Source organism: Panthera uncia, chromosome A2 (assembly GCF_023721935.1).
Source record: "Panthera uncia isolate 11264 chromosome A2, Puncia_PCG_1.0, whole genome shotgun sequence".
NCBI classification, from domain to species: domain Eukaryota; kingdom Metazoa; phylum Chordata; class Mammalia; order Carnivora; family Felidae; genus Panthera; species Panthera uncia.
The window spans coordinates 53,627,947-53,655,781 of NC_064816.1; the positions used below are offsets into that span (position 1 = coordinate 53,627,947).

The 27,835-nt window shown below is 41.5% G+C and overlaps 1 protein-coding gene and 1 pseudogene across 1 annotated transcript in view; one reads left to right on the forward strand and one right to left on the reverse strand.

Annotated features, from left to right (window-relative positions):
- Positions 1 to 8,604: 8,604 nt before the first annotated feature.
- LOC125929665 (actin-related protein 2/3 complex subunit 3-like) lies at positions 8,605 to 9,650 on the reverse strand (annotated as a pseudogene).
- A 16,641-nt stretch (positions 9,651 to 26,291) lies between these two features.
- Positions 26,292 to 27,835, forward strand: part of WNT7A (Wnt family member 7A) — a 78,090-nt gene continuing 76,546 nt past the window's right edge. Inside the window, exon 1 of the mRNA XM_049641067.1 lies at positions 26,292 to 26,923. The gene's annotated coding sequence lies outside the window, so the exon portion shown is untranslated. The remainder of the gene's footprint in view (positions 26,924 to 27,835) is intronic.

The following is a 27,835-nucleotide window of genomic DNA, read 5'->3' on the forward strand; positions in this document are numbered from 1 at the left end:
TAAATGGGATAAAAGGAAGTGTAATGCAAAAGTTTTACATTTTATATATATACGTATACACATACACTTACATTAAATATTAACTTAGAATATGGGATAGGTTAAGGATACATATTATAATCCCTAGAGTGGTAGTTTCTGAACTTTTTGGTCATAAGAACTCTTTCCACACTTATAACTTATTAATGATACCAAAGAGCTTTTGTTCGCATAGGTTATGTTAAAAACTTAATTTTTTAGAAATTAAACTGAGTGAGTCTAAAAATATTTTATGTTAATTCACTAAACAATAAAAGATTTTAGAAAACATGTTAATTAGAAGGTATTTTAATAAAGGTAGATATATTTTTCTAAACAGAAACGAATCTACTGAGAAGACGGCCTTATTTTACATATTTACCAATCTCCTTAATGTCTGACTTAAGAGAAAAGAGGTGGATTCCTTTGTATATTACTCTCTGCAATCTTTTACGGAATAGTATCATGGCTAAAGTATAAGGAGAAAATTTGTTATATAGATATGTCATGGGAAATGGAGGAGTATTTTTTTTTTCAACGTTTTTTTTTTTTTTTTTTTTTTGGGGGGGGGGGGGAGGGAGAGAGAGAGGAAGGGGGGGGGGGGGGGAGAGAGAGAGGGAGACACAGAATCGGAAACAGGCTCCAGGCTCCGAGCCATCAGCCCAGAGCCTGACGCGGGGCTCGAACTCACGGACCGCGAGATCGTGACCTGGCTGAAGTCGGACGCTTAACCGACTACGCCACCCAGGCGCCCCTGGAGGAGTATTTTTATGGCCTTTTCCGTGTACATTGTTTTTGAAACTGCATCAAAACTCACAGTGGTAGTTTGGCTCAGGTCATGATCTCACCATTCTGGTGATGGATTCCCAGGTCGGGCTCTGTGCTGACACCTCAGAGCCTGGAGCTTGTTTCAGATTCTATGTCTCCCTCTCTGTCTGCTGCTCCCTCGCTCTCTCTCTCTCTCTCTCCCTCTCAAAAATAAACATTAAAAAAACTAAAAAAACAAAAAACAAAAAACAACTGGCTGCTACATGGGAAAGAGACACCTTACAAATAGCAAGCATGATATGTCTGAGATGTTATTCCGTTTGCAGATAAAATGGGGTATTTCATAATGATAAAAGGGTTAAAACAATTCAAGAAGACACAGTAATACTATGTGTACAACTATTTACAGAACTCTAAAATACATAAAGAAATAATGACAACACAAAAGGAAGATGTTGACAAATCCAGAATTACAGATTTTTAAAGTTTCCAGTTATTCATAGAATTATTTAAGACCAAAAAAATTAGTAAGAAAAGCAAAGTTTTGAATGACACATTAGTCACCTTGACTTGGCTGATTTTTATAAAATACTCCAAGAAGACATAATGATCCTTAATGTATGTGTGGCTAACAACAGGGCGTCAATGTATATGATCCATAATTGGTAGAACTGAGAAGAGAAACAGATGAATCCATTATTATAACTGGAGACTTTGATGCCCTTCAATCAGAAATGGGCAAATCCAGCAAGCAGAAAATAAGAAAGGACACAGTTAAACTCAGCAACATCAACAATCAACTACATATAATTGATGTCTATAGACTACTTTATTCATCAAGGGCAGAGTATACATTCTCTCAAGTTCACATGGAACATTCACAAAGACAGACCACATCCTGGCCCATTAAACACATCTTAATCAATTTTTTTTTTTTTTTTTTTTGGGACAGAGAGAGACAGAGCATGAACGGGGGAGGGGCAGAGAGAGAGGGAGACACAGAATCGGAAACAGGCTCCAGGCTCCGAGCCATCAGCCCAGAGCCTGACGCGGGGCTCGAACTCACGGACCGCGAGATCGTGACCTGGCTGAAGTCGGACGCTTAACCGACTGCGCCACCCAGGCGCCCCCATCTTAATCAATTTTAACAAGAGATGTCATACAATACATGCTCCAGAGCTCTGATGTAATTAAACTAGAAGCCAATAGCAGAAAGATAGTGGGAAACTCCCAATTATTTGGAGATTAAACAACTACTTGTAAATAACACATTGTTCAAAATAGAAATCTCAAAAAGTTAAATAGGACTAAATAAAAATGAAAATACAACTCATCAAAATTTGTGGTATGCAGTGAAATAAGTGCCAACAGAGGAATTCAAAACACTGAAGGCATATATTGGAAAAGAAGAAAGATGTAAAAACCAATAATCTAAGGCTCCATCTTAAGGAATTTGAAAATAATGAGCCAATTAAACTCAAAGCAAGCAGAAGTACAGAAATAATAAGTTAGAGCATAAATCAAATGAAATTGAAATAGAAAAATCAATACAGAAAATCAATGTAACCAAAATCTGGTTTTTTGAAATGATCGATAAAATTGATAAATCTCTTACCATAAATGAAAGAGAAGTCATCGCTACTGATCTAGGTATATAAAAGAATATTATGAACAACTCTAAACTTGTAAATTTGATAACCGAAATGAAATGGACTAATTCCTTCAAAGACAGGAACCACCAAAACCCACACGAAGAGAAACATAATCTGAATGGGTCCACATCTATTAAATAAATTGAATCAATAACTAAAATGCTCCACAAAGAAGAAAGCGACAGGTCTGGATCATTTCACTGGTGAATTTTACCAAACACTTAAGGAAGAAATTATACCAGTATATACCAATTCTTCACAATATCTTCCAGAAAATAAAAGCAGAGGGAAGAGTTTCTAACTCATTCTATGAGACAGAATTACCCTAATACCAAAGCCAGATAAAGATATTATAAGAAAGGAAGCTACAGAACAATACGTCTTATAAATATAGATGCGAAAATCTTCAAGAAAAGATGAGCAAATCAAATCCAACAATGTGTAAAACGATTTATACACCATGACCAAATGGGATTCATTCCAAGTGTGCAAAGTTGGTTCACATTTGAAAATCACGAAACAGGGGGGATGGGCTAAATGGGTGATAGGCACTAAGGATAGCACTTGTTGGGATGAGCGCTGGGTGTCATACGTAAGTGATGAGTCACTAAATTCTACTCCTGAAACCATTAATACACTATATGTTAACTAACTTGGATTTAAATAAAATTTTTAAAAGAAAAGAAAATCAATAAACACAATCCATCATATCAACAGGCTAGAGGAAAACAACATATAATTGTATCAATGGATGCAGAAAAAGCATTTGACAAATTCCAACACCCATTCATGATAAAAGCTCTCAACAAAGTAGCAATAGAGGGATACTTCTTCCTTCTGATAAACAGCAGCTACAAAACACATACAGTTACCATCATAGTAATGGTGAGAAATTAGATGTCTTCCCTGTACAATCAGGAATAAGGTAAGATGTTCCTTTCACAACTTCTATTCAGCATCATGCTAGAAATCCTAACTAATGCAATAACACAAAATAACAAATACATGGAAAGGCAATAAAAGGTATACAGATTGGGAAGGAAGAAACTAAATTGTCTTTGCAGATGACAGAATTGTTTGAGTAGAACGTGCCACAGAATCAACAAAAAAACCTCCCATAACTAACAACTGATTCAAGCATGATTGCAGAATACAGGGTTAACAGACAAAAGTCAATGGTTTCCCTATATATCACCAATGAACAATGAAATTTGAAATTAAAGCCACATTACCTTGGCACACAAGAAAGAAATACTTAAGTATAAATCTAGAAAATATATGTACAGGATCTATTTGAGAAATTCTACAATACACTGATAAAAATAAATCAGAGAAGATCTCAATAAATGAAGAGTCCAGGTGGATGGATACGAAGACTCAATATCGCCAAGATGCCAATGGTTCCCAACTTGATGTTTCCATTCAAAATAAACCCAGTCAAAATCCCAGCTACGTACTTAGTGGATATTGACAAATTGATTCTAAAGCCTATATGGAAATTTTTAAAAGATCCAGAATAAACATAAAAATACTGTAGAGGAACTAAGGCTGACACTATCCAATTTCAAGTCTTACTATAAATCTAAATAATCATGATGGCATGGTGAAAGAATTGACAAATAGTTTCATGGGAAAGAATTGGGAGCCCAGAACGAGACCAACAAAAATACAGCCGACTGATTTTTTGACAAAGGAACAAGGCAATCCAATGAAGAAAGAACAGTGTTTTCAAAATTTGATACAGGAACAAGTGGACATTCATATGCCAAAAATTAATTTAGACACAGACCTTACACCTTCACAAAAGTTAACTGAAAATGGACCACAGACCTAAATATATAAGTAAAAAATACAGAGCTTTGGGAATGCAACACAGGGGAAAATGTGATGACCTTGGGTTTGGTGATGAGGTTTCAGATTCAACACCAAAAGTGTAATCCATAAAAGAAAAAAAAAATTAAGTTAGACTTTACCGAATTTAAACACTTATGATCTCTGAATGATACTGTTAAGTGAATGAAAAATAAGCCACACCATTTTCAAATAACATAAAAAGGGACTTGGAACCGAAACATATGAGAATCCTTAATACTCAACAAGAAGATAACACAGGACTGTATATAGTTGACTTCACAGGATTATATATATTTGCATACTTTAAAAGCTGCTGTCTGAGAGTCTGGCTCCCAGTCAGCCTTAAACTAGGTGCTAAATGAGATTCCTCTCCCTGGGACACTCGACATCACTCATCATCAGAGAAATGCCAATCAAAACCACAATAAAATATCCCCTCGCACCTGTTAGAATGGCTGTCATCAAGAAGATGAGAAGTAAGTGTTGTCGGGATGTGTAGAAAAGGGAACCTTTATACACTCTTAGTGGGGATGTAAATTGATTCAGCCACTATGAAAATCAATAAACTTCCTTTAAAGTGTTCTTTATTTTTTTTTAGTAATCTCTGCACCTAACATGGGGCTTGAACTCAAGACCCTGAGATCAAGAGTTGTGTGCTCTTCTGACTGAGCCAGCCAGGTGCCCCAATAAACTTGTTTTAAAAAACTAATTTAGAGACTAGCTGGAAAAATTTTATTGTGACAGATTTGACAACTTTAAAACAAACGGACAAATGTTTTTAAAGACACAAATTACCACAGGTCACTCGAGAAGAAATGTATAAGTTGACTAGCCCATGGCTATCAAAAGGAATTGAATTAACAATGAAAACATTCCCACGAAGGAAAATTCCTCTAAGATGCAGTTAGTGGTTAACCATACCAAATATTTAAGGAAGAAATAATGCAAATGTAATAAAATATCTTCCAGACAATAGAAGAGTAGGGCACATTCTCAACTTGTTTTATTTAAGGCAAGCATTACCTTGATACAAAACCAAGAACATTCCAAACAAACAAACAAACAAAAAAACAGAAACAAAATTCCTCATGACTATAGGCAAAAAAAATCGTAAAAATAATTTAGAACACAGAATCCAGCAATACATATAAAAAATCATAACCTTTGAAAGTGCCATTAAAGAAAGATGACATACTTAGGAATTATTTTAATGAAACCTGGAAAATCTATACACTGAAATCTATAAAACTTGTTTAGAGATATTTGAAAAGACCAAAATAAATGGTGAGATACACCATAGTCATATACCAGAAGACACAAAATTGCCTAAATTTTTGTTCTCAAATTAGTTTAGAGATTCGATGCAATCATAATCTTAGCAGTCTTTTCCACATACATTAATAAGCTTCATCTAAAATGTACATGGAGGGGCACCTGGGTGGCTCAGTCGGTTAAGCGTCCGACTTTGGCTCAGGTCATGATCTCACGGTTCGTGGGTTCGAGCCCCACGTTGGGCTCTGGGCTGACAGCTCAGAGCCTGGAGCCTGTTTCAGATTCTGTGTCTCCCTCTCTCTCTGCTCCTCCCCCACTTGTGTTCTCTCTCTCTCTCTCTCTCTCCCCCCCTCTTTCTCTCAAAAGTAAATAAACATTAACCAAAAATTTTTTTTTGAAAAAAAGAAAAATGAACGTTGACCAGAACCTTACACTACAGATGAAAATTAACTCAGGATAGTCACAGTCTTCAAAACTAAATCAGCTGAACTAAAAAGTCTTTTGGAGAAAACATCAGACCATATTTGCAATGTTGTGTAGGCAAAGATTTCTCAGGACACAGAAAGCAATTACTATAACAGAAAAAATGATAATTAGATTTTGCAAAGACTACTCTTATTTATCATAAGTCAAAATTTCAAGTATTAATAGGAAAGCCATATACTGAAAGAAAATATGTGAACAATATTTATCAGCCAAATACTTGTATCCAGATTCTTTAACAACTACAACTCGATAACAAAAAGATAAACAAACCATTAACACTGGCAAAAGACTTAAGCAGACATTTCACAAAGCAAGATGTCTGGACAATAAACACTAGACAACACAAAATAAACACAGGAAGAATTGCTCACTTCGTCTTTAGAGACCGCAGTAAGTACTCCAGTGATGTTCCACTACACATTCGCTGGGATATTTAAAGTTAAGAACCAAACAACAAAAATGTGGCAAGGATATTAATCAACTAGAAGTCTCACATATTTCTGGGAAGAACACAAAATGGTACAATGAGTGACACTTGGAAAGTTTTTGCAGTTTCTTGCTGAGTCAAACGAACACCCTTTTACTCAGCAATTCTATGTGCGGATTTATCCGAGAAAATTGAAAGCATGTCCACAAAAAAGCCGAACTTAGTTGGCGGATGTATTTGCTAGCTGATGCTCACCTGACATGGAGGAAAGACCTCGGTCGTTGGCATCTGTGATCACCACCCCCCCCCCCCCCCACAGCTTTCCACTCTTGCTTGGAATGTCTGCTTAGCAGTCACAGAGAACACTTCCCTATTTCATTAAAAAAATTTTTTTTTGAGAGAGAGCAAGCGAGAGAGTGCTTGAGATGGGGAGAGGGGTAGAGGGAGAGAGAAAGAGGGAAAAAAATCTTAAGCAGGCTCTACACTCAGTGCATAGCCTGCTGTGGGGCTCAATCCCACGAACCTGGGATCATGATCTGAACTGACATCAAGAGTTGGCCATTCAACTGACAGCCACCCAGGCGCCCCAAGTTTCCATATTTCTGATCAGGGCAGCAAATGCAGACCTGAGGATGGATCCTACATGGTCTGGATTAGTCCACATCCATGAAAGACCTGTTAACGTTTAGGGCACTTTTTAAACGAAACCTTGATTTACTAAATAGCAATGGTCTACATTTAGTCTGGGTAGGAATATATACTCCTCTCCCCCCCCCCCCCCAGAGCATCTTATTTTCCTCTCTTTAAACTTCTTTGAATGTACAGAAACTTTTGTCTTCTTTCTGATTCCCTTTCTAATGAATTTAATTGGGGGAAAAATGTGAGAATCACTCAAGATCATATTGTGTAAGGATTCTGCTTTTACAGGGATGTCCTTATGAAAAGTCTGCAATGGCTTTACTGCCAGAAAACCCTCTGGTCAGCACCACACTGTTCCATCATGATGTGTTTCTCACCGGTGGTCTCAGAGGGATCAGAACCTGGATTTCTCAGTACCTCAGTCACAGAATGCAGAAGGTTCCCAGCTCTTTGCAGGCACCTGTTCCATCCCCCCAAAAATCTGGGGTCACCAATATGCAGGGGATGCATGTTTATAACCCATTGTGGGGCCACTGCAGGGATTCCTGGAAAATGAAAACCAATCGGCTCCAAATGGGTTTTGCTGCCTTCACCTGTTGCCATGAGGGATATTTTTATACCTAGTTTAAGTTGAGGACTTGTATGAAGCATGGAAATCATGGGATGCATGAGCAATGCTACCTAGAAACCATGAGTTTCATCTGAGAATCGACCTAGGGACGAGGGTGTCCATCACACTGTAGAGACAGGATGCTCACAGCCACTCTGAACTCACGGGAGGTGCAAGGAATCTCTTACCAAAGTAGTGGTATTACAAAGTCTGACGTGAGACCGTACTAACTTGATTTTAAGATTGAAATGAGAAAACTTAGTAAGTTCTACCATGATTGTGTTCTCTTCTGATCTCTCCACGCAGATGTGGCAAGGGAAGTGATTCGGAAAGTTTTGAGCTCAGCTCTTCCCAGGAGAGAATCAAGTAGAGTTAAGAGACAGGTAAAATGTTTCCACTGGGGACCCCATGGTTCTGCCCTCCCCCATCCTGTCCCTGTCACCTTTCTATAGACACTGAGATGACAGGCCTGTAGAAAGATGAGCTAATGACATCCTTGCCTTTAAACTGTGCAGATTCTTGGGGCGCCTGGGTGGCTCAGTCGGTTGAGTGTCCAACTTCAGCTCAAGTCATGATCCCACGGATTGTGAGTTCGAGCCCCACATTGGGCCCTGCGCTGACAGCTCAGAGCCTGGAGCTTGTTTCAGATTCTGTCTCCCTCTCTCTCTGCCCTGACCCCGCTTGTGCTCTGTCTCTCTGTCTCTAAAATAAATAAACAGTAAAAAAAAATTACAAAAATATTTAAACTGTGCAGATTCTTCCGGTGTGCACAGGTCACCCTATGTGTCCACCCAGGTAAGTGTGAAAAACTTCCCCAGACTTAGAATCAGTGTCCGGGTAGGGTCCTAGGCAGGTGGTGGAAGCGGGAAAATTGGGTGTAATAGGAAGTTTCTGGTAGCCTCTGATGAGCCATCCAGCTCTAACCATCTCCCACAGCTCAGAGGACTATTTTCTTTGCTGTGCACTGCGACCATTCATTTCTCGGAATAAAATGGCTTTCATTTATTTCCTTTATCAGTTCAGAAGGTACATATTATTATATTATCGACTCATTTTAAACTAAAACCTTACTAATTCATATCCATACTCATCTTGAAAGGGCACATTTCAGGTCTGGTCTTTATTTATTTTTTTGGAATGTCAGAAATTTCTTTATTATTACTTGTTCTTCTTATTAAGCACCAATTCAATACTGCAGAAAATTTCCAATTACCCTTCGACAATCCATTCTTCCCTCCCCCACCCAAATTCTTGATAAAGAGCTCTTCAAGCGAAGACACACTCTCTTCTCTCTTCTGTAAAAAACTGTATCAAATAAAGGCAAAGAAATGTGTTCATCTTGCTGTAAAATGCTGCCCATGGCTGTGGAAAAGTGTCTGCCCAGGCTCCTTTTATTGTCCAGGTCCTGAAAGACTCTCGTTCATGAACTGTCTCTTCACAAGCAAATCCACCATGTGCTGAGGGTCCAAAACTTTCTCACAAAGTCTCAGTCAAGTCTCTTGTCTCAGCTGCCGTAATAGGCCCTCATCACCTCATCATCCTGTTTGTTTGCAGGTTTGGCATAAATTGCATTAAGTGGAAAACCAGGCTCTCCAGGAATGGGAAAATTAGTGAATCCCAGCATATATATTTCTTTCTCACTTTGGATTTTGGAATTGCACTTTTGGAGTTTCTTTAGACACTCAGAAATGCAGACAGTTATATATATCAAGGTTCTATCAGCTTCATTCTTAATCTCATAGTTTTGGAAGAAGACATTGGCCTTGAAGTAATAAATGGTTTCATCTACAGTATCTGTATCTTTTGTCTCTCTAGGGGCAGGTCCTTTGAACTGATTTCTGATAGGCAACAGTGCCATGTTTCCAATGAGTTTGGTGTCAGGGTCCACGAGAGAAGAGTGGTAAGCGGGCATCTGGGCACCGCCTGGGTTTCAACCTACAGGAGGAGGTTGGGCATCAGGTCTGGTTCTTAATTACTCAGTTGACGTCTCTCCATGAGTCAACTATAACTATTATTTAATAAGTGTCTTCTATAATTTGTGCAATCAAGAAAACTCAGATTCGTTATTGGGAAATAAGGTTCTTTGTTCAAAAAATTGTTTTACAAAGCAAGTTTAACCTCATAGTACTATATGATATCCACCAGTATTTTCTCACGAAAACCTTTCTTGCCCCAGTTTTAATTTCACAGATTTCAAATTAATGGCATCAGCACTTAAGCTTGTGCCTTAACAGTTAGGAAATTTCAGATCACAGGACACTGGAAGTAAGGTTGCAACTAATTAAAAATAAAGAAAACAAAGTGATGATGATAGATGTCTCTTCTGCTTGTTTAAGAACACTATCTCCCAGTAATTTGGGAGGAGAAAGACTATTTGGGTCCATTTATCTTTTCTCTAAAAATTAGTTCATATTCATTTAACAAATTCCTCTACCCCTTCCATTTATGGATATGCCAGAACACATTTCATTAGGAAGAAAATTTACGACTATGATCGCTATGTTTGGGTTTTAAGTTATTTTTTCAAACTTTATCTTCTCACGCATTTATTATGAAGAGGTAAATGTGAACTGATCTCCTTTCTTGTTACTGAAATACAAAGATTTTGGTGATAAATAAAAGTGAAATCAGTTTAGCAAAAAAGACATACTGCTCTTACTTCACCACTGTTTGGTTGATCAGGGAAACCAATTCTCATGTAGGACCATTTGAGTTCCTGAGGTTTGACAACTCTGTATTTGTGATGTAGTTGCCTCTGGGATTTTAATGTTTCTTTAATTTGGAGAAATAATTACCCTTCTCATGATTCTTCTTCTTTTTCTTTTCTTTTCTTTTTTTTGAGAGAGAGCGAGAGAACACACACATGAGTGGAGGAGGAGCAGAGGGAGAGGGAGAGAGAGAATCTCAAGCAGGCTCCATGCTGCACATAGAGCTCCGAGTTGGGGCTTGATCTCACAATTGTGAGATCATGACCTAAGCAGAGATCAAGAGTTGGCCGTTTAACCGAGTCACCCAGGTGCCCCCAGGATCCAGTGGTTTTAAAGCAATGACCACCTCAACCATAATTTCTTGAATATTAGTGCAAGTTCATGGCAACTACACACTCCTGCCTTTCCTTCCTTAATCATTTCTATTTGTAGGACTGTAGTCCCCTTAATAACACTGAAAATAATGGGAGCCCTTCACCCTAATGCATATGATTGAAACTTGCTACTTGATCACTTTTATAATGTTACCTATTTATAAAATTCTATATTTTCTTTTTTAAAAGTCTATTTATTTTTTGAGAAAGAGAGTGTACACAAGTGGGAGAGGGGCAGAGAAAGAGGGAGAGAGAGAATCCCAAGCAGGCTCCACACTCAGCACTGGGCCTGACAAGTAGCTCACGATGATGCTGAGATCATGACCTGAGCCAAAATCAAGAGTTGGAGGCTTAAATACAAAGATAAAGAGAGAATTCTGAAAACAGCTAGGGACAAATGGGCCATAACCTACAAAGGTAAACACATATGGGTAGTAGCAGACCTGTCTATTGAAACTTGGCAGGCCAGAAGGGAGTGGCAGGAAATATTCAATGTGCTGAATAGGAAAAATATGCAGCCAAGAATCCTTTTATCCAGCAAGGCTGTCATTCAAAATAGAAGGAGAGATTAAACGTTTCCCTGACAAACAAAAACTAAAGGAATGCATGACCACTGAACAAGCCCTGTGGGAGATCCCAAGGGGGATTCTGGGAGTGGAAAGCAGCAAAGACTACAAAGGACTAGAGATATCACCACAAGCATGAAACCTACAGATAACACAATGACACTAAATCCGTATCTTTCAATAATCACTCTGAATGTGAATGGACTAAATGCCCCAATCAAAAGCAATCTATATGCTGCCTACAAGAGGCTAATTTTAGACCTGAGGATACCTGCAGATTGAAAGTGAAGGGATGAAGAGCCATCTATCATGCTACTGGAAGTCAAAAGAAAGCTGGAGTAGCCATACTTATATCAGACAAACTAGATTTTAAAACAAAGACTGTAATAAGAGATGAAAAAGGGCATTATATCATAATTAAAGTGTCTATCCATCAAGAAGAGATAACAATTGTAAATTTTTATGCTCCTAACATGAAGGAACCCAAATATATGAATCAATTAATCACAAACATAAATAAATCTATACATAACAATACTATAATTGTAGGAAACTTTAATGCTCCACTTACAACAATGGACAGATCACCTAGTCAGAAAATCAGTAAGGAAATAATGGCTCTGAATGACACATTGGATCAGATGGACTTAACAGATATATTCAGGTCTTTTCATCCAAAAGCAGAATACACGTTCTTCTCAAATGCACATGGAATATTCTTCAAAATAGATCACATACTGGATCACAAAACAGCCTTCAACAAATATAAAAGGACTGAGATCATACCATGTATATTTTCAGATCGCAACCCTATGAAACTTGAAATCAACCACAAGAAAAAGTTTGGAAAGCCTCCAAATACATGGAAATTAACATCTTACTAAAGAATTAATGGGTCAACCAGGAAATTTTAAAATATATGGAAGCAAATGAAAACAAAAACATGACAGTCCAAACCACTTGGGATGCAGCAAAGGCAGTCCTAAGAGGAAAACACATTGTAATCCAGGAATCTCTCAAGAAGCAAGAAAAATACCAAATACAGGATCTAACCTCACACCTAAAGGAACTAGAAACAGAGCAGCAAAGAAACCCCAAAGCCAGCAGAAGAAGAGAAATAATAAAAATTAGAGCAGAAATAAACAATATAGAATCCCCCCCCCAAAAAAAACCCCAAAACCCAGTAAAACAGATCAATGAATCTAAGAGCTGGTTCTTTGAAAGAATTAACAAAATGGATAAACCCCTAGCAAGTCTGATCAAAAAGAAAAAGGAAAGGACCCAAATAAATAAAATCAAGAATGAAAGAGGAACGATTACAACCACCACTGCAGAAATACATACAATAATAAGAGAATATTATGAGCAATTATAAGCCAATAAATTGGGCAATCTGGAAGAAATGGACAAACTCCTAGAACTGTATAAACTACCAAAACTGAAACAGGAAGAAAATCTGAATAGACTCATAATGAGTAAAGAAATTGATTCAGTTATTAAAAATCTCCCAACAAACAAGAGTCCGGTGCCGGATGGCTTTCCAGGGGAATTCTACCAAACATTTAGCGAAGAGTTAACACCTATTCTTCTGAAGCTGTTCCAAAAAATAGAAACAGAAGGAAAACTTCCAAACTCATTCTATGAGGCCAGCATTGTCTTGATTCCAAAACCAGACAAAGACCCCACTAAAGAGGAGAACTACAGACCAATTTCCGTAATGAACATGGATGCAAAAATTCTCAATAAGGTACTAGCCAACCAGATCCAACAATACATTAAAAGAATTATTCACCACGATCAAGTGGGATTTATATCTGGGATGCAGGACTGGTTCAATATCCGCAAATCAATCAATGTGATACATCACATTAATAAAAGAAAGAATAAGAACCACACAATCCTCTCCATAGATGCAGAGAAAGCATTTGACAAAATATAGTGCCCTTTATTGATAAAAACCCTCAATAAAGTAGGGATAGAAGGATCATGCCTCCAGATCATAAAAGCCATATGCAAAAGACCCAACTTTAATATCATCCTCAATGGGGAAAACCTGAGAGCTTTCCCCCCAATGTCAGGAACAGAACAGGGATGTCCATTCTCACCACTCTTACTCAACATAGTATTAGAAGTCTTAGTCTCAGCCATCAGACAATACAAAGGAATAAAAGTCATCCAAACTGGCAAGGAGGAAGTCAAACTTTCACTCTTCACAGACAACATGATACTCTATATGGAAAACCCAAAAGATTGCACCAAAAAACTGCTAGAACTGATCCATAAATTCAGCAGAGTCACAGGATATAAAATCAATGCACAGAAATTGGTTGAATTTCCATACACTAATAATGAAGCAGCAGAAAGAGAAATCAAGGAATCGATCCCATTTACAATTGCACCAAACCCCGTAAAATACCTAGGAATAAACAAAACCAAAGAGGTGAAATATCTATATGTTGAAAACTATAGAAAACTTATGAAAGAAATTGAAGAAGACATAAACAAAAAGGAAAAATATTCCATGCTCATGGATTGGAAGAATACTGTTAACATGTCAATACTACCCAAGGCAATCTACGTGTTCAATGCAATCCCTAACAAAATAATACCAGCACTCTTCACAGAGCTAGAACAAACAACCCTAAAATGTGTATGGAATCAGAAAAGACGCCAAATACCCAAAGCAATCCTGAAAAAGAAAACCAAAGTAGGAGGCATCACAATCCTGGACTTCAAGCTATATTACAAAGCTCTAATCATCAAGACAGTATGGTACTGGCACAAAAACAGACATACAGGTCAACGGAACATGCGTTTTCGACTGAGCCTATCAGATGCCCCAGTAAGAAAGTCTCTTGAAAACAGTAAGAGATAAAAGATACATTCCATTATTGGGAAACAATGATTTGGATGACCATGGATTTCTCATCAGAAATAACAAATGTCAAAAAACAGTGGGAAAATATCTTTAAGTGGTGCCAACCCCCCCCCCCCCCCTTCAAAAAACCCTCCCAAACCTGTTCTATATCCAGAAAAAATTTTCCTTCAGGAATAAGAGTAAAATGAATTAATTCTCAATTGAAGTAAAACTCAAAGAAGTATGTGCCGGCCAATCTGCTCAACGAGAAAGGCTAACGTAGTTCATCCTGAAGGGAAATGATCCAGAGGGAAAGTCAGTACTTCAGAAATTAAAGTAAAGCCCAGAAATGGTAAATAGCAGGGTAAGTAGAAAATACGACCTCTTATTTCCTCCTAGATTTTCATTAAAATATACAAGGGCTGTTTAAAGCAAAATTTATAACACAGGTTAGTGGCTGTTTCACTCCGCGTATGTGTACCACATAAGACAGAAGTGGGGTCATAATGAACCCACACGGCGTCCCAGTTCTGAGAATTTACATAAAGTGGTACTTTATTAATTCTAAGTAGATTCTAAAAAGTCAGATACGTATATTATAATTCTCAGGGCAGCAAGAAATAAAAATGTTCAAAGACATATTGCCAAAATGCCGTGTGATAAGTTAGAATAGTGATATTATTAAACTGATTCAAAAGAAAGCAGGAGAAGAGAAGAATAAAAAACAGGAGAGACAAACAGACAACACATAAGAAAATGACAGCTCTCAATCCGACTGTATCCATAATTATATGAAATGTTACTAATATAAACAATCCAAAGGCAAAGATGGAGAGTGATTTAAGAAAAAGAAGTCCGTGACAATAAATTATATTCAGAAAAGAAAAAAAAGAAAAAAGACAAACAAGTCCATATTATATGTATTCCAAAATAGGAATACTTTAAAACAGGAATTAAGAGACATACCATGTAAAGAGTAAGGAGAGGAAGTCCCGGGCGGTTATTCTAATATCAGGTGAAACAGACATAAAGGCAAAGCAATTTTTTACCTCTTCAAAAGTGGGATAAAATACATAAAACATAAAATTTAACATCTTAAACGTGTTTAAGAGGCACTAAGCCCACGCACACTGCTGTGCAGCCATCACCACTGTCCACCTCTAGAACTTTTCTCATCTCGCATAGTTGAACTCTGTCCCCATGGAACACAACTCGCCATTGCCCCTCCCCCAGCCCCTGACGGCCACCATCCTATTTTCCATCTCTGAATTTCACTGTAGGGACCTCATGTAAGTGGAATTGTTCAGGATTCGTCCTTTCGTGATAGGCTCATTTCACTGGGCATAACGTCCTCAAGGTTCATCCATATCGTAGCCTGTGTCACAGTTTCCTTCTGACCCTCAGAAGTCCCCTTCCTCTGTTTCCTCTGGCCAGAACAACATGGTTTCTACTATTCACGAGAGAAAAGAAATGGGAAACTCATCCTCATGTAGGATGCATCTTCTGGTTTTGGCTCGCGCCACAATTGGCCTGCTTTTGTTGACTTTTCAGAGGCCTCGGACAGTTGCCTCTTACAGTTCCCCCAAAGATTTAGCTGTCGTTAGCAAAAACAGCAGGTTTCAATAGCAGAATTGGAACTCTTCCATCAAATTTCAATTTCAATTTCTTCCACATTATTTTTATAATTTTCATATGGATATGATGTAATGAAAGTTTTCCTTCGTATTAGTTTGGACTTCAAATTCTACGAATGTGAGTGATTCGGAATCTATACATTCTCTAGTTATTTCTCAAGAACAAGAAGGAAGCAAATAATAAGTCATTCATAAAATAGTCCCAAGAATAAGATAAGCTATATATGAGTGAAAAATCTAAATTTTCAGAACATTCAGAAACCTAATTTCTGGTGAAATTAAGTGTCCAGATACTGTGAAAACCAACAGTCCAGATATTGTAATAACCACATATGTAATATAAGTATGAAAATATTAAAGACATAAATATAAGACTTAAAACATGAACAAAGATCCAAAATACTCTAAAAATGAACCAGATTTTATGCAGGGGAGCAAGTTTCCCATTTCTTGGCTCCCATGCATTTTTTTTCTCCTGAATTGGCCTGGCAGTAGTAACTAACAGAAACCACATCCATCTGGCCCATGGATACAGAAAAAGGACCTTCGAGGACCAGAGAGTGTGGGAGGGAACTCCAGAGGAGAGAACCAGAAAAGGGGTCCTAGTTCCGTGTAGGCCTGGCAGTGTCCCAGCCAAACCCCTGACCACGTATGGCACACATACAGAATAACAGAGCAATGTGATCTAGTACACAGAATCTGAACTAGACATATAGGTTGATGGACCCAAACCAGGTTGATTGCCTTCTTCAGCAAAACAACATCTCAAAAGGCATCTACCAGGCCTGAGAACACAGCATAATACTCACAATGTCTAAATATAATTCAAAAGGACTCAATATACAAACAGGAAAATGTGACCAATTCAAAGGGATAAACACAATCAACAGATGCCAGACTTATATAGATGTTGAAAATATATTACTATTTAAGTCACTCTGTTTGTAGTCATTTGTTAGGGCAACTCTAGAAATCTACCAGGGGTTTTCTTCTAATGTGGAATAGAGTGTGACTTCTTGAAGAATGCTTTACCACATTCATTGCTTTTATAAGGATTATCATCTCTGCAGAACTTCGCTAAGGAGTTTTAACTCCTGGATCTATAGCTTCTCACTTTCATTAAAATCAGAGGGATTCTTTATAGTATGACTTGTTTGCTCTCTTCCCTAGTGAAGGCCTTCCTACTTTTATCACACTTACGGGAATCTCTCCACTTTATTAATCCCTTGAGATCTTATGAGGTTTGTTATGACTGAAGGTTTTCCCATACTGATTACATTTTAGAAGTTTTACTCCTGCATGGCTTGTGCAATAGCACAGAATAATTTCCCACATTCGCTGTGTCCGTAAGAATTTACTCATGCCAGCAGTTTCTCTCATCTTCGCCTAAACTACGTTTGAAATGCCCTCAAACAATTATGGGATATTTTTCTTAGAGGAATAAGCTCTGAGCTCAGATGCAGTTGGGTTTCCACTTTGACCATATTCATGTCCTTCCTGCACAGTCCAGTGCTTTCTTGAAAATGAATACAACTGGCTTGAAATCTCCTTTTCCATAAATGGTACAAATAACTCTTCTTTGTGAATACTCTTGTAATGTACCTCGGCATATGCTTGGTCAGAAGAGCCCTGTTGACTGTTTGATACTCTGGTTTCAGATCTACTTTTCCAGTACTAAAACTCTCAAGTGCAAACAGTCCCTTCCCTGTCTGAAAAAGTACCCATCCTAAGCCAATTGGTACAAAAATGGACAAAGCGGGGAAGAGAACATTTGAATTATTTCAGATATGATCTTCTATGATGCAGCAAACCCATAAAGCACACACAAGAAGTTAGCAGAAAACTGGAGAGCTACTAGAAACTAAGGAGCTTAGAGAGATGTCAGGGAGAATGGCAGAGTTAAGTACCTCCAATCCCTGCTTCATAAAAGCAACGAGGACATCAGCAAAAAATAGTCCAAATCAACCCTTTCAGACTCTTGAAATTAACCAAAAGCTTGTAATAAGAGAGCATTTATTCAAGAAAGGCGGCTGGATGTGGGTTAAGCACAGCACACTCTGGGGCATTTAAATTGCTCTATTCAGACCCTCTTCTCCTTGTCTCTGGGTATTTTTGAAAGTCAAGAGCCAGCAGTCATGGTGAAAATCCGCAGCCCAGCAGCCAATGGAGGGGAAAGAACAGGATGGAACACATTCAAAGCCCCATTCCAAGAGAATTATCTTTATTTCATCTGTCTGGAAGTTCCTGAGATAACCCCACTCGAAAGCTTTCTCTTTACTTTATCTTCCTCAGGATTACCCACAGTGAGAAGCCTCTGTAACAGGGCCCTGGGTCAAAAACAATCAGCAGCAGTTCAGCTACGTGAGGTGGTGATAACAGGAGGAGGTAAAAATCAAGCTAACCAAAACCTTCGAAAAAGTATAATCTGGAGAAAATCTGGAGAACAAGGGTCAATGGGGGGCTCCGAATTCCAGGGGAATCTAAAAATCACGAGCACATACAGGGTATTGTTCACACTCAGGGCTACAGGTATGCCAGGAAAGGCATGACGAGGCCGAGTTCTCTCGCCTGTGGCCGGTCATGATGCTTTGTGCAAGCAGGAAGCAAAGACTAAGACAGTATTATAAAGTGACTTGCAGTGTTGAAGCCAATGCCCCAACACACACAGTGCCACTCAGTCAACTCTGAGACATATTAGCTCCATGCTTTTAAGAAAGTCTCTCTCCAACCAATTACTAGCTGACCGATGTGGTCAAATAGCCAGTATTTCAGTGGCCACAATGAGAAAAAAAATATTATGGACTTTACAAATTCAGCCGAATCCCACGGCTCCAATATTAGCAATGTTAACATCCTGGGCAGGTATCCTTTTATCCTGTTTTCCTTAGAGAAATACTACCTATAGTTGCTGCCTCTAAACTTAAAAAAAATTTTTTTTAACGTTTATTTATTTTTGAGACAGAGAGAGACAGAGCACGAATGGGGGAGGGGCAGAGAGAGAGGGAGACACAGAATTGGAAGCAGGCTCCAGGCTCTGAGCCATCAGCCCAGAGCCTGACGCGGGGCTCGAACTCATAGACCGTGAGATCGCGACCTGAGCTGAAGTCAGACGCTTAACCGACTGAGCCACCCAGGCGCCCCTGCCTCTAAACTTTCTAAATAATGTTTATTAATGTTTGAGGCTGGGAGGGGCAAAAGGAGAGGGAGGGAGACACAGAATCCAAAAGAGGCTCCAGGCTTGAGCTGTCAGCACAGAACCTGACACAGGGCTCGAACCCATGAGCCATGAGATCATGACCTGAGACAAAGTGGGACGCTTAACCCCCGAGCCACCCAGACACCCCTGATTGTTGCCTCTAATTCCTTCACTCCCATTCTCCCAAATCTCATCGTCCCCCTTGGTGTCTCTGTTCACTGCCTCAGTGAACAGTGTCTCATTTTGAGCACAAGGTGGTGTCACCCTTCTTGAAATCACCTCTTCCCTGAAATCCCTATCATTACACTTACCTGGTTTGCCATCTGCCAGACTGAATGCCCTTTCTGTCTCCTTCACGCACTTCCCTCTCTCTCTAAAGTCGTTGTGCCCAGGACTCAGGGTGAGGTCTCTATGCTTCTGTCTGCATCTGCAGTCTCATGGCATTAAATATTATCCAACTCCCATGACCTCCTGTCTTCTTCCTACCTGGAGGGCTCTCCCCACAGATATCTAAGAGTATCTCATGCTAACAATGCAAACATGGAAGTCCTCCTGCCCTGGGGAAAATGTCTCTGTTTTTCCTGCCCCAAGTCTCTTTTCCTCTTTGTCCAGGAGCAGGTGACATGAGTCTTCTGTGTTGTTGTCACGAGCATGCTATGAAGGCGTACGCTCAGAAGACACACAAGTTGTGTCTTTCCACGAGGCCAGTTTAAGTTAGTCATCAAGCAGGGTTAACATAATTCTAAAGCAGGTTCAGGATTCCCAACCCAGTGACATTGCACCACGTGATTCACTTGGCTCCTTACATGGCACACAAAGGAGAACACTAGACAAGTCACACAACAAACGAGCTAACACACGGGGGGTAGTAAGCTAAGGAACCAAACGCGAAGTCAGTGTGTGGGCTCACAGCCGAGATGAGGCCTCGGTCTGGTCCAGGTCAGCTCTCGGCACTTACTGCTTATTATGTTCAAGCAGTGAGGGATCCCAGTTCTGTTTGGAGATCAGTCAGGCGGAGCCTTCGGCATCAGCTACCTTTCTGAAGTGGTCAGGCAGGGGTCAGTGTCTGAGGAGTCCGACAGCTTGCTGCCAAAATCCTCCCCCTTTAAAGGGATTTCATCAGTGATGGGCCCCTGCAGACTTCCGCTGCTTCTGCCTGCTCTCAGTTCTGGGGTGTCATCAGCTGGCGCTGGTCTCAGGGATATCTGGTAGCTGCGGTACGCTTGGCTGCTTGTGTCACTGCTTGACTCAGGGACCTGCTTGCTCTCTACAATTATCAGCAAGGGACCTGCTTGCTCTCTACAATCTTGCTCTCTACAGTTATCTAAGCCAAAAGCTCAGGAATCATCTTTAGATGCTTTTCTCCTGTATCTGTCATACCTATCCATCAGCAAACCCTGCCTTCTTTAGAGCCAAAATAATATACGGTAAAACCTTGGTTTGCGAGCATAACTCATTCTGGAAACGGGCTTGTAATCCAAAGCACTTGTATATCAAAGTGAATTTCCCTATAAGAAATAATGGAAACTCAGATGACTTGTCCCACAACCCAAAAATATTCATATAAAAATGACTACAGGGGCGCCTAGGTGGCTGAGTTCATTGAGCATCCAACTCTTAGTTTAGGCTCAGGTCATGATCTTGTGGTTTGTGAGATCGAGCCCTGTGGTGGGCACTGTGCTGACGGTACGGAGCCTGCTTGGGATTCTCTCTCTCTCCCTCTCTCTCTGCCCTTCCCCCACTCACGCTTGCTCTCTCTCAAAATAAACTTAAAAATTTTTTAATGATGATAATAGTGTAATATAATACAAAATAATAGAGAAACTATAAAATATAAAGAAAAATAAATTAACCTGCACTTACCTTTGAAAAATTTCATGAGTGGTGTGAGGGAGACAAGAGAGAGGAGGGTTATTGTGTAGGACAACTTTCACTACCACTAATGGAATCACTGCAATCTATTGACTCGATGGAATCTTTTTTTCTGCATGGGGGCCACTGTATACGCTTGCATGAATGTTGACTACAGTACAGTATTAATAAACTCCTGTCAGATGCTGTATTTAATGTAACTGGCAACAAGGCAGCAGAGGAAAGGGTCTATGTCTGCAGGCAGCCTGACCTAGAATGAAGCAAAGCATTCCTAAGCTTACTCTTGTATGGAAAAGCAAAGGACTGTCCATAGGTGCTTTGAAGTGACAAAAAATACACAAGTTCCAGTTGTGGGCACCTTCCAATGTTCTGAAAAATCACGGATTTCTACCAAACATCATGGTGTGAGACTGAGCATCTGAGCATGGGAGATGATCACCCACAATCCTGCAGGGAGAGAGAGGGAGAGAGAGAGAGAGAGAACCACTGGCTCAGTTGTGATCACATGACATTCAGCATCACGTACTACTCACATTACAAGACATTGCTCGTTTATCAATTTAAAAATTTGGGGTGCCTGGGTGGCTCAGTCGGTTGAGCGTCCAACTTCGGCTCAGGTCATGATCTCACAGTCCGTGAGTTCGAGCCCCGCGTCGGGCTCTGTGCTGACAGCTCAGAGCCTGGAGCCTGCTTCCGATTCTGTGTCTCCCTCTCTCTCTGCCCCTCCCCTGCTCATGCTCTGTCTCTCTCTGTCTCAAAAATAAATAAAAACATTAAAAAAATTAAAAAAAAAAAGATAAAAAAATAAAATTTATTAGAAATGTTTGCTCGTCTTACAGAACACTCCCAGAACAAGTTACTCGCAATCCAAGGTTTTACCATCTACCCCAAATCCAAGCACTTTTAGTCTATCATCTAGTCACGTGCCATGACACAATATACATTCTACTGATACCCATATCTATTGTGGCAAGATCTGCCAGGTGCTCACAAATCCTCACTTCCCAGACTCCTTGAACTTACTTCAGACCACATGACTGGGTTCATGCTGGTGGAAGAAGGAAACAGGTAGCATATGCTGCCCCCAGCTTCAAATGTCCCCCTAAGTATTCCTCTCACAGGCCAGAAGCAGGGGTCGAGGAGTTGGCAGAGCGACAAGCTGTTCCAGCCCAGACCCCAAACCACCTTCTGGGGTTACTGCCCAGAGTTGCCTCCCGAGCACATCACACCATGCAGTGTGAGGAATAAACTTTTTTATGTTAAGCAACTGACATTTGGGAGCTTTCTGGGCACTGCAGCCGGCATGTACCCTAATGGACAGACACGTATAAAAAGCACATGTAGAGACCGATCCACGTGGACCAGTAGCTACCTCTGGGATGGCGCTTGAACTGGGTGCATCAGACAAGGTGAACCTCAGCCTGATCTACAATGTTTTTATTTTCACAAGGATAATGAATGTATACATTTTAGGTGTTGATAACAAATTTAAAAGACAATCCCTGGGGGCACCTGGGTGGCTCAGTTGGTTGAGCATCTCACTCTTGATTTTGGCTCAGGTCATGACCCCAGGGTTGTGGGATTGAGCCCCGTGTTGGGCTCTATGCTGAGTGTAGAGCCTGCTTAGGATTCTCTCTTCCTCTCTCTCTCTCTCCCCCCTGTCTCTTAGCCCCTCTCCCCCACTTGCATGTTCTCTCTCTCTCTCTAAAAATAAAAAAATAATAAAAATTTAAAAAGACAATCCCTGAATTCCCCTCCTCTTGCTCCTGGAAAACTCTATTCCCGAACTGCCTTTCCCTTACTCAGCTCCATGGTTCCCTGGGCTCCATGCCTTGGCTCAGGGCTAGGGCAGGAAAGGATGAGATACAGTCAATGAATCAGTCAACAGACACCAGCACCAATCCCTTGGGCCCTGGACTGTCACAAACTGGACAGGACGAGGTAAATGAGTCATGTTCCCTGGCCCTGGGCAGCTTTCTCATCAGAGTGGCCACTCTGTTGAAAGAACTGTGCTGTATTACAAGCTCACATGCTGAAGATGGGACCTGTCTGGGACACAAGGGGGCCAACTCTCTGGGTCTGTCTCTTCATCAGTGTCCAAAGCTAGCAGGGAGGCAGAACAGAAAGGATAATTGCATCAGGGCGAGGACAGAATGTGTACTCAGATCAAGGAGAAAGGCCACAAAAGTAGAAGTGATCAAATCAGGAGCACCTAAAGAAGACGCGCCTAAGGTGGGTCTTCATGGCTGAGCACAAGCTCAATGAGACAGCAAGAGTAAGGGAAGGAGCATGCAAGGCGGCAGGATCCACATGTGCAAAGCATAAGAGGTGAAATGATCCTTTACAGTCAAGACACTGATGGCCTCACTCTGTTTTAAACTCAGGGTGTGTGCATGGGAGAGGCACTCTGGGCAGGCATCCCTGTGTGAATTTGGACTTGATCCACAGGGCTGCCACCACCACTGTGTAGATTGCATCCTTGGGTGTCTGGCCACAAGGGCAAATGCGGCTGAAATCCAATCAACTCAATCCACCAAGCAATGCACCCTGGCACTGGTTTGAGTCTACCCGGAGAAAGGGATGGCTTTTTCTCACTTCCCAAATATGCTGTGGAGTCTGACAGCAGCCTTCATTATCCTGCCCCCAACACCACAGCTTTCAAAGCCTTTTCACTTGTCAGATCTCACTGAATGAATTCTCACAACTCCGTGGAATAGGGATTATGAGCACGATTTCACAGATGAAGAAATAAGGCTGAGAGGTGGAGAAGGACAAAACTCTCCAAAGAGGCACTACTCAATTCCAGGGAGTTTACTCAGGTCAAAAGATCTTGGGAAATGGGGTGCCTGGGTGGCTCAGTTGGTTGAGCGTCCGAGTTTGGCTCAGGTCATGATCTTACAGTTTGTGGGTTCGAGCCCCTCGTCAGGCTCTGTGCTGACAGCTCAGAGCCTGGAGCCTGCTTCCAATTCTGTCTCTCCCTCTCTCTCTCTCTCTCTGCCCCTCCCCCACTTGCAGTCTTCCTCTCTCTCTCTCTCTCTCTCAAAAAAAAAAAATAAATAAAAATTTAAAAAAATTTAAAAAAAAGATCTTGGGACAAATTAGTGAGACTGTTGGCCATTTGCCCTGTGCAAAACACAGGCTTGACGAATACAACTAAAGTTCATTATACACATTGTGCAACATGACCAGAAATAGAAATCTGAACAAGGCAAAATAATAGCTAGTTTAATAATTCTCATATTTCCTTTCATTCTATTAGACTGTCCTTGGTGGAAACTCATCTATAAAAGGATGGACTATCCCCTCACTATCTGGCAGCAGAGACCAGGTCGTGACTGCTTCATGACATCAAGCAAAAATCCATTTTGTGGCCCCTCCTACGATGGGGAGGGACCTACAATTTCACACATCTGAAATGTTAGATATTTCACCAAGAAACCAAGGCAATTAACACTATCTGATTTTTACCTAATATTACTTGGGTGGAAGATAAATGGAACTTTGCAGGGAAAAAAATCCTTCTGATGGAATTCTTTTTCCTGGTTTATGAAAAAACAGCCTGACAAAGGGAAGGGGATGTTCCCAACCTTGGCCAAGGTCCCTGAAGCATCCAGGCACAAAGGTTGTATGAAGAAGCTATGAGTGAATTCGGACCCTGAACTAGCTTCTGAGTACCACTATGGGGCTTGTTGTCCAAGGATAGATGACGGTACCGAAACACTGGGTAGGTAAGCGTTCCTGTTTCTATCTGGAACATTAATGAGATACATAAAATTCATCGAGAGTTGTACTAGAAACACCTAACCTAAGTTTATAAAACAAGTTGTCGAGGGTCTTTCTAAAAGTTCCAACAACCAAGCCAAGTTTACAGGTAGCCAGTACTCAGGGGCTACTGGAGAAAGCTTTGAATACAGTTTCGGCGCCATCTTGTGTCAGTATCGAGATCAGCATTTCTAAACAAGAAAAAAAAAAAAAAAAACATACAGCAGAGGTATGAGGGAGTTGATAGACTCTGGCAGGGGTGAGTAGCCAGGCGTTCCTGAAAATTTAGGGACGGAAGGGAGATGCCAATGGAGAAACAGGCTGGGGCCAGCTCCTGAAGGAAGCCTGTGTTTCACAGGCACTGAAGGGCTGTTAGCACCTCAGTGAGGTGATCAGATGTGTGTTTTAGAACACTTCAGGTGCAGGCATATAGACATGGGCTTCAAGAAGGCATCAGGTAAAAAAAAACAAAACAAACAAAAAAAAAAAAAAAAGAAGGCATCAGGTGCTTATGGGGTCAGCATGTCCAAGCCTATGCTTACTATCGGAATTCTTGGGCCAGATCATAGGAATAGCTGCCTTCTACCGGAACACGAGCAGGGATTATCGGCTGACTTGCTCACATCTCTATCCACACTGCCTAGAACCTTAAGAGTTCTTCTTAAAAAATGAAAGGGGCACATTTCACAATAGAAAGACGCCATGATAATACTGTCAAAGTGCAGATCCCCTACCCCATCCATCCCCCCCAGCACCTTTGTGAGAATAAGGCATCTCACAAGCCTGACCAGCAGGCATCAGTCTCCTAACCTTACAGGTGAAAACAAGGAGGCTGAGCGAGGTTGCCCTGCTAAAAGCAAAGACCCTCTCCCCATCTGTGACTCCTTCACTGCTCAGGCCCCAGAGAGCTCCTGTTTCATGTAACCGTGTTGGACTTTGGGACCAGGCAAGGCTTAACCGTGCATCAGCGGTGTCACACATGTACCCTCTGGACCTCCAGGTTATGCATCTACCGCACGCCCGGAGAATGAGGCTTAATTATGGCTCCAGAAAAGCGGTCTTTCAAGTGACATTCCCCAGGACGAACCCCAATGAGAGAGGGAACATTCAATCCCACTAGAAAATATGAAAAGTCCGCATCATCCTCTGAGGGGGAGGGCTTAAGAAAGGCTGCGTCTTCTGCCTCCCTCCATCACCCTAATTGTACAAGGGGGGAAACTGAGGCCACCAAAGAAGAGAGTCTCTCTGAAGCTACTTCGCAGGCTCGGGAAACCGGAGCGCACGGCTTTCCCATTGGTCCTGGAAAGGAGGGGTCCAGAGACGATGTGCTACAGGATTTCCGGGGCAGCCTCACCTCTGCACGCTCCCATCGCCTCCGCTAGCCGTGACCCACTCAGCTTCGTTCCTGTCACCCGCTCGGCTCCACGTGACTCTCTGCGCTGACGCTCGCCTCCTCCTGGCACCACTCGGCTCCACCCGACTCGCTCCGGGCACCAGTCGGCTCCACTCGGCCTCTCTCGGCTCCGCTCGGCCCGCGTCCGACCCCTTTCGGCCCCACTCGAGGCTTCGCTCGGCTCACACATGCTTAGCCTCTGAGCCAGTGGAATCTCATAATTTCTCACCTTCGCCGTGGCTAGTCACGCAGCCGTCTGCTGGGTCGGGCCAGGCCCACCTCGGGTTGTGTCACGCACAGCTCGGCTCCACCCTCCACCGGGCACACCTCGTTCCCTTCTTCAGTCGCCTACGAAGCTCCCCCGCACGCCCGTGCACTTGCCAACTCCTCACTTACCGGTGGTCCGCTCTGGGGGAATTGGTCCCAGGTGACCCCGAAAGGGTCTCCCAGGGTTTACATCATCGCGGTGGCCTCGCGGATTGAGGGACGGTTCTGAGTTTGGCGGACTTGGCGTCGCGTCCAGGGCCTCCCATGTCACAACTGGATGAACTTGGGGCACCTCCCCTCCCTGAGTCTCCGTCTCTCTATCTGCACCAGGAAGCTGTTGAAAATTCCGCTCTCCTGAGGCTACTTGGAGGATTCGGGAGCCAGTGAGCACGTGTGAAAAGCCATCTATGTGCTGAGTGAGTGTGGACGCAGGATGATCTCCGGCCCAGCATCCTCCGGGAGCACTCAAGACCAGACTGGGCGTGTTTTAGAAGACCTGGCTCTCTGCTTTGCCCCAGTGGTTTGAGCACATCGCTTAGACGCGCTGAATCCGTTTCCTCTCCTTAAGGTAGGCATAGCTCCTTAGCGAGCAAGAACCGTCTGCGCTTGCCCTGCCCTCCAGCCCAAGACAGCTCAGAAAGAGGCTGCACAGGTGTCAGTCCCGTTTCCCATCCTTTAGAAAGTTGGCCTGGGGCAAGGATAGCCTCTTATAACAACTCTGTGTGTGACTGAGATAGATTCATTCCAGAAACATTTAGTAGCTTTGAACTTGGTGCCGGGAAAACGGCAACAGTTGGCGGCTTGAGTTGTAGGCTGCAGAAGCTGAATTTACTAATTTGCGTAAAAACAGTTGTTGGAAGGATACCGGCGAGAAAGTGGAATGAGGGGTGCTTGAAGACAAGGGTCGGTAAAGCAGGAGCGGGGCTGTCCCAGGTGGTTTAGGTGCCCCAAACTTCTGAGCAGTCACTCCTGGACACTGCTGCTTTTTGAAGGCACTCTAACCTTTTCTGCTGTCTGAGCTGTCCCTGCTCAGAGTCTGTGTGTCTGGAGAAGGAGTCTGATTAATGGGGCATAGGTGTCAGGACATGTTTCACATTGGAGTAGGTTTTGAAGGATGAGTAGAAAGTTACCAAAGGAAAGGGGACCTTCTAGGTAGGAGCTGTGTGTACAGGGCATGTCCAGCACAAGGCAGGAATCTTGGGGCGGTCTCAGAAAGCTGCTTCCCACACTGTGCCGCGTGCTTGCCTGGTTATCTTGAAAACCCTACAGAAGTAGGTATGATTAATTTTTTGGAAAGTGATTTTATTGTCTTATAAAAATACGAAATGCTTTGTAAAGAATCCACACTATACAGCAAAATACTGCCAAAATGGGAGGGGGGATCACATATATTCAAGTACCCCAGATATGCAGGAATAATATTAGGCAACATCATTCCAGATATCCTTCTAGGCATATATATTGCAGGAGGGAAGAAGGA